Source organism: Cebus imitator, unplaced genomic scaffold, assembly GCF_001604975.1.
Source record: "Cebus imitator isolate Cc_AM_T3 unplaced genomic scaffold, Cebus_imitator-1.0 Scaffold16, whole genome shotgun sequence".
Lineage (NCBI taxonomy): Eukaryota > Metazoa > Chordata > Mammalia > Primates > Cebidae > Cebus > Cebus imitator.
Genome location: NW_016107331.1, coordinates 8,183,611 through 8,198,344, shown reverse-complemented (window position 1 = coordinate 8,198,344; position 14,734 = coordinate 8,183,611). Strand labels below are relative to the sequence as shown.

At 36.4% G+C, this 14,734-nt stretch overlaps 1 long non-coding RNA gene across 1 annotated transcript; it reads left to right on the top strand.

Annotated features, from left to right (window-relative positions):
* The first annotated feature begins 1,523 nt into the window (after positions 1–1,523).
* Positions 1,524–14,165, top strand: LOC119468285. The gene is made up of 3 exons (XR_005196952.1): positions 1,524–1,534; positions 11,148–11,394; positions 14,013–14,165. It is a non-coding gene; the product is annotated as an uncharacterized LOC119468285 (long non-coding RNA).
* The last annotated feature ends 569 nt before the right edge of the window (positions 14,166–14,734 follow it).

Sequence of the window (14,734 nt, the reverse complement as noted above, 5' to 3'; positions counted from 1 at the left end):
AATCTATCCTAGGCCACTTTACGAGCAAGCCTTATTTAAAAATATTTTTCCTCTATTTTAACCCATTCAGAACTGGGTAATATTTATCTTTATATATTTTAATCTCACTTTAATTATATAACTTTAATATATAAATAAAATTTATATAATTTTAATCTCACTTGTCAAGTTTTTAAAGTTTCCACTTTAAAAAAAGAGAAGGCGTAATCCAAAATAGGAAAGACAGGATATATTAGTATCCAAGCACTGCCTTCTGCATGGCATTACCCAGAAAGAATAGAAACAAAGTTGATTCATTTACTCTTAACATTTAACATTAAATTTTCAGTAGTGTTCAAAATTACTAAGATAATGTGATTAGTGATAAAAATAATTTCCATATTTGCCATTGCAATATTCTTAGTAAATAATGATTTAGAATAAAGGCTGAGTGTCCAGTATAAATACTTAATAATTTTGGTAGTTTTGTAACAGTAAATTTTGTAATTTAGTGATAGTATTTATCACTAATCATATACCACAGAAAAAAGGCAGAGGGAAATAGAAAATATTAAAATATGAATAGTGAGCAATTATACAATCCAAATTAAATCTAACCAAAATATAACAAAAGCCACATATATAATTTTAAACTTTCTAGTAGCTACATTTTAGAAAGTAAAAAGCGGTAAGAAATGAATTTTAGAAATATATTTTTATGTGACTCAATTGATCTCAATCATTTCAACAAATAATTAATATAAAACTGTTAGTGAGATAGTTTACATTATCTTTTTCATATTGCCTTCAAAATCCATTGTATATTTCACACTTACAGCATATCTAAATTTAAACCCCAATGTTACTTTAGAAACTCTTGTTTTAGGTTTCATAAAATATAAAATTTGGTATGTTTTGGCTCTGTGTCCCCACACAAATCTCACCTTGAATTATAATTTGTAATGCTAGGGGAGAGACCTGGTGGGAAGTGATCGGATTATGGGTGTGGATTTTCCCATACTGCTCTCATGATAGTCTATGATTTCTCACGAGATCTGATGGTTTCAAAGTGTGTAGCACATTCCCCCTTGCTCTCATACTCTCTGCTACCACCACGTGAAGAAGGTGCTTGCTTACCCTTTGCCTTCCACCATGATTATAAGTTTCCTGAGGCATCACAGTTATGCTTCTTTTTAAGCCTATTAAACTGTGAGTCAATTAAACCTCTTTTCTTTATAAATTATCCAGTCTCAGGTAGTTCTTTATAGCAGTGTGAAATGGATTAATACAAAATAGATTCCCATTCCTAAATTGCATCAAAGACTTTTAAAATTTTCAAACAGCTAAATTATGTGCCAAAACAAATCAGCTTCTTTAATATTTGCATCCAAAAATATTAGAATATTTTTGAATTATTTATGTATTTTTGACACAAAAACTTATGTTTCAAATGTATGCCTGTTCAAGTTAACATAGTTCACCAAATCTTATGTCAATCAAGTATTATTAACATTACATTTAAAGAGGTATTACAAATTAAAAAGCAACTTTAAAGGTATTCACAAAATGTTCTTCAAATTTTTCAAGTAGTTTTTTGCAGCCAATTTACATAACACTATAAATTACAATTAAAGTATTTTGTATACTGATCTTTTTTAAATATGTAAATCATTGTTATTGTTTTGTATTATGAAAATTTTCCAGTCAGCATTTTATATCTGTTTAATTATGTCACAAATAAGGTTAGAACCTCAAAATTTAAAAAAAAAAAAAAATCTTTGTACTGGGTTATCAGAAAATGCTTTCAAAACAGTAGACCTTGTAAAACTGTTCCAAGACTGAACCAATAGGCACTGGCAAAGAATACAGAACAACTAAACTCAGTGTCAATTTTTTTCAATAGTTCCCATGAACTGTCAATAATGAATAGTATTTACACACATTATGCACATATAATGATTACCTTAAACAACCCTATCTATTACATGTTTCATAGAGTGTTTTTCAGAAATCTGAGTTTAAATTTTTTTTTTAAATATTACTTTAAGTTCTGGGGTACATGTGCAGATCTTGCGGGATGATTACATTGGTATACACATGTCATGGTGGTTTGCTGCCTCCATCACCCTGTCACCTACATTAGGTATTTCTCCTAATGTTATACCTCTCCAATTTCCCCATCCCCTGCTATCCCTCCCTTAGCACCCCACCCCCCAACAGATCCCAGTGTGTGATGTTCCCCTCCCTGTGTCCATATGATGTCATTGTTCAACACCCACTTTTGAGTGAGAACATGTGGTGTTTGGTTTTCTGTTCTTGTGTCATTTTGCTGAGAATGATGTTTTCCAGATTCATCCATGTCCCTTGCAAAGGACGTGAACTCAATCTTTTTTATGGCTGCATAGTATTCTATGGTGTATATGTGCCACATTTTCCCCATCCAGTCTATCATAAATGGGCATTTGGGTTGGTTCCAGGTCTTTGCTATTGTAAACAGTGCTGCAATGAACATATATGTGCATGTATCTTTGTAATAGAATGATTTATAATCCTTTAGGTATATATCCGGTAATGGGATTGGGATTGCAGGATCAAATGGTATTTTTATTTCTAGATCCTTGAGGAATCACCACACTGTCTTCCACAGTGGTTGAACTAATTTACACTCTACCAACAGTGTAAAAGCGTTCCTGTTTCTCCACATCCTTTCAGCATCTGTTGTCTCCAGATTTTTTAATGATCACCATTCTAACTGGTATGAGATGGCATTTCAATGTGATTTTGATTTGCATTTCTCTAATGACCAGTGATGATGAGCATTTTTTCATGTGTTTGTTCGCTGTGTAAATGTATTCCATTGAAGTGTCTGTTCCTATCTTCTGCCCACTTTTTGATGGAGTTGTTTTTTTCTTGTAAATTTGTTTTAGTTCTTTGTAGATTCTGGATATTAGCCTTTTGTCAGATGGATACCTTGCAAGAATTTTTTCCCATTCTGTTGGTTGCCGGTTCACTCTAATGATTATTTCTTTTGCTATGCAGAAGCTCTTATGTTTAATTAGATCCCATTTGTCTGTTTTGGCTTTTGTTGCCACCATTGCTTTTGGTGTTTTAGTAATGAAGTCCTTGCCTGTGCTTATGTCCTGAATGGTTTTGCCTAGGTTTTCTTCTAGGGTTTTCATGGTGTTAGGTCTTATGTTTAAATCTTTAATCCATCTGGAGACAATTTTTGTATAAGGTGTCAGGAAGGGGTCCAGATTCTGCTTTCTGCGCATGGCTAGCCAGTTTTCCCAACACCATTTATTAAACAGGGAATAATTTCCCCATTGCTTGTTTTGTCAGGTTTGTCAAAGATCAGATGGCTGTAGATGTGTGGCATTACTTCTGAGGCCTCTGTTCTGTTCCATTGGTCTATATCTCTGTTTTGGTACCAGTCCCATGCTGTTTTGATTATTGTAGCATTGTAGTATAGTTTGAAGTCAGGTAGTGTGATGCCTTCAGGTTTGTTCTTTTTCCTTAGGATTGTCTTTGCTAGGTAGGCTCTTTTTTGGTTCCATATGAAGTTTAAGGTGTTTCTTTCAAGTTCTGTGAAGAAGTTCAATGGTAGTTTGATAGGGATAGCATTTAATCTATAAATTACTTTGGGTAGTATGGCCATTTTCACAATATTGATTCTTCCAAACTATGAGCATGGAATATATTTCCATCTGTTTGTGCCCTCTCTTATTTCTTTGAGCAGTGGTTTGTAGTTCTCCTTGAAGAGGTGTTTCTCATCCTTTGTTAGTTGTATTCCTAGGTATTTTATTCTCTTAGTAGCAATTGTGAATGGGAGTTCACTCTTGATTTGACTCTCTGTTTGTCTATTGTTGGTGTATAGGAATGCTTGCAATTTTTGCACATCGATTTTGTATCCTGAGACTTTGCTGAAGTTGCTTATTATCTTAAGGAGATTTTGGGCTGAGATGATAGGGTCTTCTAAGAATATAATCATGTCATCTGCAAATAGAGACAATCTGACTTCCTCTTTTCCTAATTGAATACCCTTTATTTCTTTTTCTTGCCTGATTGCTCTGGCTAGAACTTCTAATACTATATTGAATAGGAATGGTGAGAGAGGGCACACTTGTCTAGTGCCAGTTTTCAAAGATAATGCTTCCGGTTTTTGCCCATTCAGTATGATATTGGCTGTGGGTTTGTAATAAATAGCTGTTATTATTTGGAGATACATCCCATTGATACCCAGTTTATTAAGAGTTTTTTATCATAAAGCGCTGTTGAATTTTGTTGACAGCCTTCTCTGCATCTGTCAAGATAATCATGTGGTTTTTGTCTTCGGTTCTGTTTATGTGATGGATTACATTGTTAGATTTGCATGTGTTGAACCAGCCTTGCATTCTGGGGATGAAGCTTACTTGATAGTGATGGATAAGCTTTTTAATGTGACGTTGCATTAGTTTTGTCAGTATTTTATTGAAGATTTTTGCATTGATGTTCATCATAGATGTTGGCCTGAAATTTCCTTTTTTAGTTGTATCTCTGCCATGTTTTGGTAATAGGATGAGTAAGTCTCATAAAATGAGTTAGGGAGGATTCCCTCTTTTTGTATTGTTTGAAATAATTTCAAAAGGAATGGCATCAGCTTCTCTTTGTTCATCTGGTAGAATTTGGCTGTGAACCTGTCTGGACCTGGACTTTTTTGGTTGGTAGGCTATTAATTGCTGCCTCTACTTCAGACCCTCTCCTATTCAGGGATTCAACTTCTTCTTGGTTTAGTCTTGGGAGGGTCTAAGTGTCCAGGAATTTATCCATTTCTTCCAGATTTACTGGTTTATGAGTTGTTTGTAGTAATCTCTGATGGTAGTTTGTATTTCTTTGGAATCAGTGGTGATATCCTCTTTATCATTTTTTATTGCAGCTGTTAGATTCTTCTCTTTTCTTTTTCATTAGTCTGGCTAGCAGTCTGTTTATTTTGTTGATCTTCTCAAAAAAATCAGCTCCTGGATTTATTGATTTTTTGAAGGGTTCTTTGTGTCTCTATCTCCTTCAGTTCTGCTCTGATATTAGTTATTTCTTGTCTTCTGTTAGCTTTTTAAGTTGTTTGATCTTGTTCCTCTACCTCTTTTAATCATGACATGTTGATTTTATATCTTTCCTCACTTCTCATATAGTCACTTATTGTTATAAATTTCCCTGTAGACACTGCTTTAAATGTGTCCCAGAGATTCTGGTAAATTGTGTCTTCTTTCTCATTGGTTTTGAAGAACATCCTTATTTCTGCCTTCATTTCATTATTTATCCAGTAGTCATTCAGGAGCAGGTTGTTCAGTTTCCATATAGTTGTGCGATTTTGAGTGAGTTTCTTAATCCTGAGTTCTAATTTGGTGGTACTGTGGTCTCAGAGACAGGTTATGATTTCTGTTCTTTTGCATTTTCTGAGAAGTGATTTACTTTCAATTATGTGATCAATTTTAGAGTAAGTGCAATGTGTTGCTGAAGAGAATGTATATTCTGTGGATTTGGGATGGAGAGTTCTGTAGATATCTATTAGGTCTACTTGCCCCAGATCTCAGTTCATGTTCTGAATATCCTTGTTAATTTTCTGTATCATTGATCTGTCTAATATTGACAGTAGAGTATTAAAGTCTCCCGCTATTATTGTCTGGGAGTCTAAGTCTCTTTATAGGTCATTAAGAGCTTGTTTTATGTATCTGGGTGCTCCTGTATTGGGTGCATATATATTTAGGACAGTTATCTTTTCTTGTTGTGTTGATCCTTTTACCATTATGTAATGCCCTTCTTTGTCTCTTTTGATCTTTGTTGGTTTAAAGTCCATTTTATCAGAGAGGAGGATTGCAATCCTTGCTTTTTTTTCCTCTTTCTCTGTTTGGCAAATTATCCTCCATCCCTTTATTTTGAGTCTATGTATGTCTTTGCAGGTAAGACGGGTCTTCTGAATACAGCATACCAATGGGTCTTAACGTTTTATCCAATTTGTCAGTGTGTCTTTTGATTGGGGCATTTAGCCCGTTTACATTTAAGGTTAATATTGTTTTGTGCTAATTTGATCCTGCCATTTTGATACTGGCTGGTTGTTTTGCCTGTTAGCAGATGCAGTTTCTTCATTGTGTCAATGGTCTTTACCATTTCGTATGTTTTTGCTGTGGGTGGTACTGGTTGTTCCTTTCCATGTTTAGTGCTTCCTTCAGGAGCTCTTTCAAGGCAGGCCTGGTGGTAATGAAATCTCTCAGCAATTGCTTGTCTGTAAAGGATTTTATTTCTCCTTCACTCATGAAGCTTAGTTTGGCTAGACATGAAATTCTAGGTTGAAAGTTCTTTTCTTTAAGGATGTTGAATATTGGCCCCCACTCTCTTCTGGCTTGTAGAGATCCACTGTGAGCCTGATGCGCTTCCCTTTGTGGGTAACCCAACCTTTCTCTCTGGCTGCTCTTAGCATTTTTTCCTTCATTTCAACCCTGGTGAATCTGACAATTATGTGCCTTGTGGTTGCTCTTCTTGAGGAATTTCTTTGTGGTATTTTCTGTATTTCTTGGATTTGAATGTTGGTCTGCCTTGCTAGGTTGGGGAAGTTCTCCTGGATAATATCCTCAAGAGTGTTTTCCAGCTTGGATTCATTCTCCCTGTCAGTTTCAGGTACACTGATCAAAGGTAGATTAGATCTTTTCACACAATCTCACATTTCTTGGAGGCTTTGCTCATTTCTTTTCACTCTTTTTTCTATAATCTTGCCTTATCATTTTATTTCATTGAGTTGATCTTCAATCTCTGATATCCTTTCTTCTGCTTTATCGATTGGCTATTGAAACTTGTGTATGCTTCACAAAGTTCTCATGCTGTGTTTTTTTGCTCCATCAAGTTGTTTATGTTTTTCTCTAAGTTGGTTATTCTATTTAGCATTTTATCTTCCCTTTTTTAAAGGTTCTTATTTTCTTTGCATTGGGTTACAACATGTTCCTTTAGCTCAGAGAAGTTTGTTATTACCCACCTTCTGTAGCCTGCTTCTGTCAATTCGTCATACTCCATTCTCCATCCAGTTTTGTTCCCTTGATGGTGAGTTGTGATCTCTTGGAGAAGAGGTGTTCTGGTTTTTGGTGATTTTATCCTTTTTTCACTGGTTTTCCCCTATCTTTATGGATTCATCTACCTTTGGTCTTTGAAGTTGGTGACTTTCAGTTGGGGTCTCTGAGTGGATGCTCTTTCTGTTGAAGTTGAAGCTATTTGTTTCTGTTTTTTAGCTGTCCTTCTAACAGTCAGGCCCCTCTGCTTCAGGAATGCTTGCCTGGGAATCACTGTGGGGGCTGCAGAACAGTAAGGATTGCTGCCTGTTCCTTTTTCTGGTATCTTCATCCCAGAAGGGTTCCCTACCGGATTTCAGTCAGAGCTCTCCTTTATGAGGTGCCTCTTTGGATTATATGGTGGTCAGGGAGCCAATTAAGGAGGCTGCCCATCCCTTATCAGAGCTCAAGTGCTGTGCTGGGAGCTGTGTTGTTCCATTCAGAGCTACCAGGCAGGGATGTTTAGGTCTGCTGCAGCAGAACTCACAACTGCCTCTTTTCCCAGGTGCTCTGTCCTGGGAAGGTGGGACTTTATTTATAAGTTCCTGAAGTGCTGCTGCCTTTTTTCAGAGATGCCCTGCCAGCAAGGAAGGGGCCTAGTCGCAGCAGTCTGCCTGTAGAAGCGTTGCTGAGCTGTTGTGAGCTCTGCCCAACCGTGGTGTAAACTTCCTTGGGGTTTTGCTTACACAGGTAAGGTTAGAACTGCCTTGATAATAGCAGACTGCCTCAGTAATGGTGGATGCCCTTCCCACCACAGAGCTCCACCATCCTGGGTCGAGCTCAAACTGCTGTGCTGGCTGCAAAACTCTCAAGCCAGTGCATTTCCGTTTGTTGGTCTTTATGGGGGGTGGGACCTGCTGACCTGGATCATCTGGCTCCCTGCCTTTAGCCCCGTCTTTTTCAGGGGAATGGGCAGTTCTATCTCGTAGGCACTCCAGGTGCCAGTTAAAACAGCTGCCCAGATTTGTGCAGGTTTTTGTGCTGGAAACCCATGGTGTTCATCCGCTGGTGGGAATCTCTTGATCTGTGGGCTGTAAAGACTATGGGAGAAGCGCAATATGTGAACCAGAGTGCCAGAGTGGCCAGAAAAGGCCTCAATGGCCTCCGTTGGGTCGGAGGAGGAGTCCTCTGGTCTGTTGCACTTCCCAGGTGGGGCAGTGCCCGACCCTGCCTCAGCTCACCCTCCTACATGCGCCTGGTACCTCAGTTGGAAACGCAGAGCTCACTCACCCTCTGTATCACTCTGGCTGGGAACTGCACTCCAGAGTTGGTCCTATTTGGCCATCTTGGTGAAGCTCCAAATATTTTCAATATGTATTACACAGAAGAATGAAACAGTAAGAGAAATATCAGTCTTTTGTTTTAAAATTCCAATAAATCTGGATTTTTTACCTAACATAGCTGGAACACTGTCAATTGTGATAGAAACTAACTTTTTCATATCTAGCTGAAATTATTATTTGACAAATATAAGATTCAAAAATATCTGTGCAATAAATTTGATTTTGGGGGACCACAAATTAATGACATTTCTTCATCTCTCCATTTAAAAATGGTTTTCTTTTTTGTGCAGAACTCAGGTCAGTTTGTAGCTGGTCAAAACTTAAATAATAAGCTTAGATCCTGATCCTGATCTAAGCTTATTATTTTGGCCAGCAACATTTAATTCTGATTTCAGATGACTAGCTCACCAGTCCTATTTTGTCTATTGAAAGGAAATGTCCTACCAAATTCACTATGTTTTATTTTAAAAAATTCCTCTTAATAGTGGCTCTTCTATTATGTTTAATACCTTTTTACAGCACAAACCACTTTTCCACTTTGCTCTAATGTCACAAGTTGTAACTGTGACAACCATCACAACATTCGTGATACACTTTTTCCCAGTCTTGTTATTTTCTTTACTCATCTGGTCATAAAGCTGTACTGTTCTTTATTTTTTCATCATTCCATTAGATACTGGGTCAATAGTATGCATTCATTTAAAGTAAAAACATGTCTATACTTACTAAACTTAAGATAATCAGTTCCTTCCTTGGAGAAAATATACATTTTCATTTCCATTCTCCCTCTGCCTTGTGCCACCTAGGTACTCAATGCATACCCAGTCACTGGGATACTCAGTGTATCCCAGTCACAATTCCTGCAAGCATCATCCTTTGTATGTGTGTGTGAAGGGCCCAGAATTTGATATGAGACTACAAGTTCTCAGCACAAAGACAGTAATGTGCAGGCTTGGAAGAGTTTCAGAGGTGATTTGAAGAAAGAAATGAAAAATAATCCACTAAACTTTTTAAAAATATATAGTGAGGATTAAAATGCACTTGGTGAAAATGTCATCTTATCTTCTATCCTTTGTAGCTCCGTGATTCTAGCTCCTTCAGTGACACCTGCTTTTTATCAGTGTTTGCAGCATAGTATTCACAATGCCCTAAGTAGGGAGGGGCAGACTGTGCTGTCCTTGCCAACCAGCCTCCCCATGCGGTGAGAAATCATCTGGCAGGTAGTTTCTGACCTAAACATTTTAATGCTAGTGCTAATGTGTGAACCAGCAGCATCAATTTGCAGAAGTGATGTTGGCTTATAATATTATAACTTCTTTGTCTGCTAAACATGAGAAATGTAATAAAATGATGTCTGAAAAGGAAAAGATAGAATATTTAAACTTCTTAGGAGGTAAATTTGACTTTGATGGTGAGGGTAAAAATGTGAGTTTATTCTAAGGGAACTCAGTGACTCTAGGTTTAACCAGCTGAAATGGGTTTTACAGAAACTACCAGTTGGATTTATCAAGGAGAAATAGATTAAGTTCAAAAGGTTTCTCTACATTGACTTCTGCTAATAAGATAGAAATTGGATAAATGGTGTCTTAACTGCCAAAAGTAGGTTATTTATTTTTTGAATTATCTTTTAAATGCAAAGCAGAGTTCACGAGCCAATACGGTAAAGACTAGAAATTTCAAAGGAGGAGCAAAAGCATTGATAATAATAATAGCATGAGCCAGGCACGGTGGCTCACACCTGTAATCCCTGCACTTTGGGAGGCTGAGGCATGTGGCTCACTTGAGGCCGGGAATTTGATACCAGCCTGGCCAACATGGTGAAACCCCATCTGTACTAAAAATACAAAAAATAGCCAGGTGTGGCGATGCATGCCTGTAATCCCAGCTACTTGGGAAACTGAGGCAGGAGAATCACTTGAATCCGGGAAGCAGAGATTGCAGTGAGGCATGATCTCGCCATTGCACTCCAGTCTGGGGGACAAGAGTGAAACTCCATCTCAATAATAATAATAATAATCGCTAATGTCTATTGAATGAACAGACATTAGTCTGTTCACATCCTGTGAACTTTACATATATGACATCATGTGACCCTCATGATCAACCTGTGTGGCTGGTATTCATATGCTCCCTACTTTTCAAAGAAGAAATGCAAATTTAAGTAATTTTCCCTAAGTCAACCTTGGTAAACTTAAAACGCTGGCTCAAATACTGTCTCTCAGCCCCTATACTTACGCAGAAGATTCATACTTATAAGTGACTAAGGAGTCAGACATGCAAGATTAAAAATTGAGAGAGAGAAGAAAATAACTTACCTAGCTAGCTAATCAAAAGCTAGCTTATCAAACTAGCTAAGTTATTTTCCTTTCTCTCTCTCTCTCTCTCAATTTTTAAGCTTGTATGACTCCATTATTCAATTATTTGTTTCTCTGTAATTTATTATGTATTATTCTTGGTAACTTAGTGGGTGTTTTGGTTTTATTTTAAGGCAGAATCTTGTGCTGTCACCTGGTGGGAATGCAGTGGCACGATCTCAGCTCACTGCAACCTCCGCCTCCTGGGTTCAAGCAATTCCTGTGCCTCAGCCTCCCAAGTAGCTGGGACTACAGGGGCATGCCACCACGCTCAACAATTTTTTGTGTGTGTGTTTTTAGTAAAAATGGGCTGGTCACCAACTCTTGGCCCCAAGTAATCCACCCAGTTCAGCCTCTCAAAGAACTTAGTGTTTTTAATCCTCTTACTATTTGAGGACAACCACTATTTTTCTCAAGCAAAATATTATCAAAATTAACTAGCATTATTTTGTATATTTCAGACATTATGCTCCGTACTGAGGATTCCAATATTAATTGCTCATGACCTCCTCCTTTGAGTAGCATGTAATCTAGACAGAGAGACGGCTTCATTAAAAAAAAAAAAAAAAAAATCTCTAACACAATGGGGCAAATACAAGGGGAACTCAAAGGGAGGAGGAACTATCTCAGCCTGAGTAAGAAGAAGATGCTGTGTTAGAGAAGGCTGTGTTTGAATGGAGTGTTGAAAGGTGACTGGAGGGTTAGCAGGTAAAAAAAATAAGAGAACGTAGATTCCAGGTAATTGGATGAGCACAGGCATTTTGGATAGAAACACAGTATCTCCAAAGAGATTGGCACAAGTTATGTGGGCTGGGGTTGGGGGCTAGAGGTGGGAAGAGAGGAATTTTGTGAGATTGAAGCTTGGTGTGTATGGAGAGAATTAATGAAAACTGAGACCCTAAAGGTATATAAAGGTGTACAGAGTGGCCTTGAATTGTGACCAGGACCATGTTTCCTAAGGTATAATCTACATTAGGAATATACTGAGGAAATAAACAATTAATGAAAGAAATTTAAGAAAGTGAGGATATCCTAAAATATTAAGAAATATTCCATAAGACTTGTATTAATTTTGAAAAAAACAAAAATATAAGCTCTGTATTAAATAATATATTTTCTTGTGAACTAAAATTTATCTTTACCATTACGAATGGGATGAACTAGAACAGTCTGTAAAATTAACATTCAAAGCATCAGAAAAGAGACACATTTATATTCTGCCATATGCCATCTGAGCTCCAGTTTTTGAAAGATGGACAAGCTTCGTGCACTGCTCAACATTTTTTTTTCAATTAATTACCCAATTACTTCACAAATTATATACTTGCTGCAAGTTGTGCTATTTTGAGATATTATTTAAACCAATTTTCCTTCTTCTATGTTGAAAAACTGTCTGTACCGATTTCATGTGACTGAACGCCCTCTATGCAAGTTTTTAATTCAATTCATAAAGTTTAGTTTGGAATTTGTTGTATGTTTTGTTCGCTATATACTTTACACACTCTCTCTTTCTTTCTCTGTCTCTCTCTCTAACAGACACACACATGCACACACAAAGGACTTATACTGCAACTTTCACAAAATAAATTTGTTGATCCAATATAAAGTATACTACATATAAGATTTTACACACACAAACACACACACACACCCACACAATTTCTTCCTAAAGATGTCAAAATTTCATTGCCACAGGAATTGACTTTAGTCTTTCTTTCTAAATATCTAAAACAAGATAATAAAATCATTAATGGAGTGATGACATTTTTATCTTGGTCCAGAAGCATATACAATGAGAATTTACAAATCACTTTCACATTTAAATCAATTCCAACAGAAGACAATTTGTGAGCCTACTATGTATCCAGCTCTCAGATATCAGTTTGTGTCTATATCAGCACCTAAATACATGAAGAAGCATTCCTGAAATAAAGCAATTGAATGTTACTAAATCCAATCTATGTGGCTTGAAATATTTAAAAAGCAAAAAGTAACTTGAAGTTTCTTTTTTATCAAAAGACCTTCACTTTATGAAGTAATTCAAAATAATGTTTTTCTAAATAGCAACCTTCTTCTTCTCTATACAAGATTTTTTACATGTATTTTTAAAGAAGGTATTTTTAATGTAAAGTGGAGCAGACCACTGTTTTCTATTCTTTCAGAAATGTAGTCAAATATGTGTGTATGTGTAAGAGTGACAGTAACAGAATGGAACAGAAGAGAAAAAGCCAAATTGGTATCTTGGAGTCAATAAACTTGAAGCAAGGAAAGTGAAAATCATATGCATACTCATAATCTTTTCTCTATTCTAAAATGCCATTGATTGCAAGATTATTTAGCTTTGATTATGCCAACTTTTCTGCAAAACAAGATGCAGTACCACATTGAATGTGTACATTGATTGCTTGACCTATCCAAATATCAGAAAAATGAAAAATATGAAGAGCATTGAGAAAATTGAAGCATATGGAAGAAACAATTTTACTTGTGTAGTATGTATGTGTGTGCATTGCACATGCAATTGCCTATAAATATGTTTACAGAGGTGAGGGCAAGAGGGAGGGAGATCGATTGCTGGCTAGCATGGGTGCATACAGACTTGCCTGCTTCCATAAATATCTTCCACTGTTCCCTGGCAGTGCCTCAGGCATTCAGCTGCAGAGTGCAAAAAGAGACAACCATCCGCCCACACACCAATACTCTATTTAGTAGTTCAAACCACCTATCATCTAAAACATAGTTCTTTAAAAATTTTAAATACAGCCCAAAATCTGTTACATAATGATAAAAAGGGAAAAACAGGTAACAACTGCAGCATTTTTAAATGGAAATACATAGGTGCTCTAGGCAAGATCTGTTAGAGAAAGGGAGGGCCAAGCTTTGAAGATCTGATTCTCTCCTTATGCCGCATTTGAACTTTTCACCGTAGTTACTACGTTCATATCTGTTTTGTGTTCTTAATGCTTATTATCCTCTAAAAATATTAAATTAGAAAGGAAGAAGGAATGGTATGATTATGAATAAAATCATATATGTTACACTTAAGTCTTCTCTTTGACAGCCCTCAGTTAGACATTAGCTAAGAGAAATGTATAGATTTTCTCCCCAAAATATACTGCTAGTATTTTTAAAGCTTGGAGTGGGGATATTTGAAGTTGAGTGGGAAAATAGTCCACTTACTCACTGTGCTTTACAGAGTCACATATGAACAATTTACCCTGTGAATCCAAAGAAGAATAAACTACTTTTATAATTTATGCCTGATACTCTCTGTAGGCCTGCCTGTGCTTGTATTTACACTCACACACGATTGTTTTATTTTTTAGGAGGAAGAAATGTAAGCATAGAGGTGCACCTATCCAGAGAGAAGATTCATGTTGAGCCTCATGAAGGCTTGAAGGCTGTTTGGTTTTGATAAAGTTGTAATTTGAATTCAGTTCATGCAAAAATAAAAGAATAAAACTATTTCTATGAAAAATGTTTTGTAAGTTGTATTTTAATAAGTGAAGTTTATTTTTAAAAAACTCTAAATATAAAGAAAGACAAGCAAAAGTATTGGAAATTGTGAACCCATAATTACCTATGGTTATATTTTGATGTACCTATAAGCATTCCTCTAAATACCATAAGCTCCTCTAGAACAAGAGCCATCTCTTATGTTTCTTTGTATCCTCAGGGTCTCACACACTGCTGTACACAGAGTGGATACTTAATAAATTGTTAATGGTTTATGCATCCATTCAATTCATTAAATTGCTAGTATGTTCTGTGAATTGCTACTGGGGTACTAAGATGAATCAAATGTGGATCCTGTTTTCAAGGAGCAATCCAGAAGGGTAAATAACATACATAAAATATATATGAATAAAACATATAAATAATAAGAAAAACTGAAAAGAAGAAAGCATTATGGTCAAAGTACAGACAAAATTCAATTGGAAGTTCAAAGGAAGAAGTTGGGGAGATGGAAAAGGAGTTGGGGAAATAGGGAAGGAGTTCATGAACAAGGAAGACTCTAATGGTTATTGTACAAAAACATTGAGTCAAT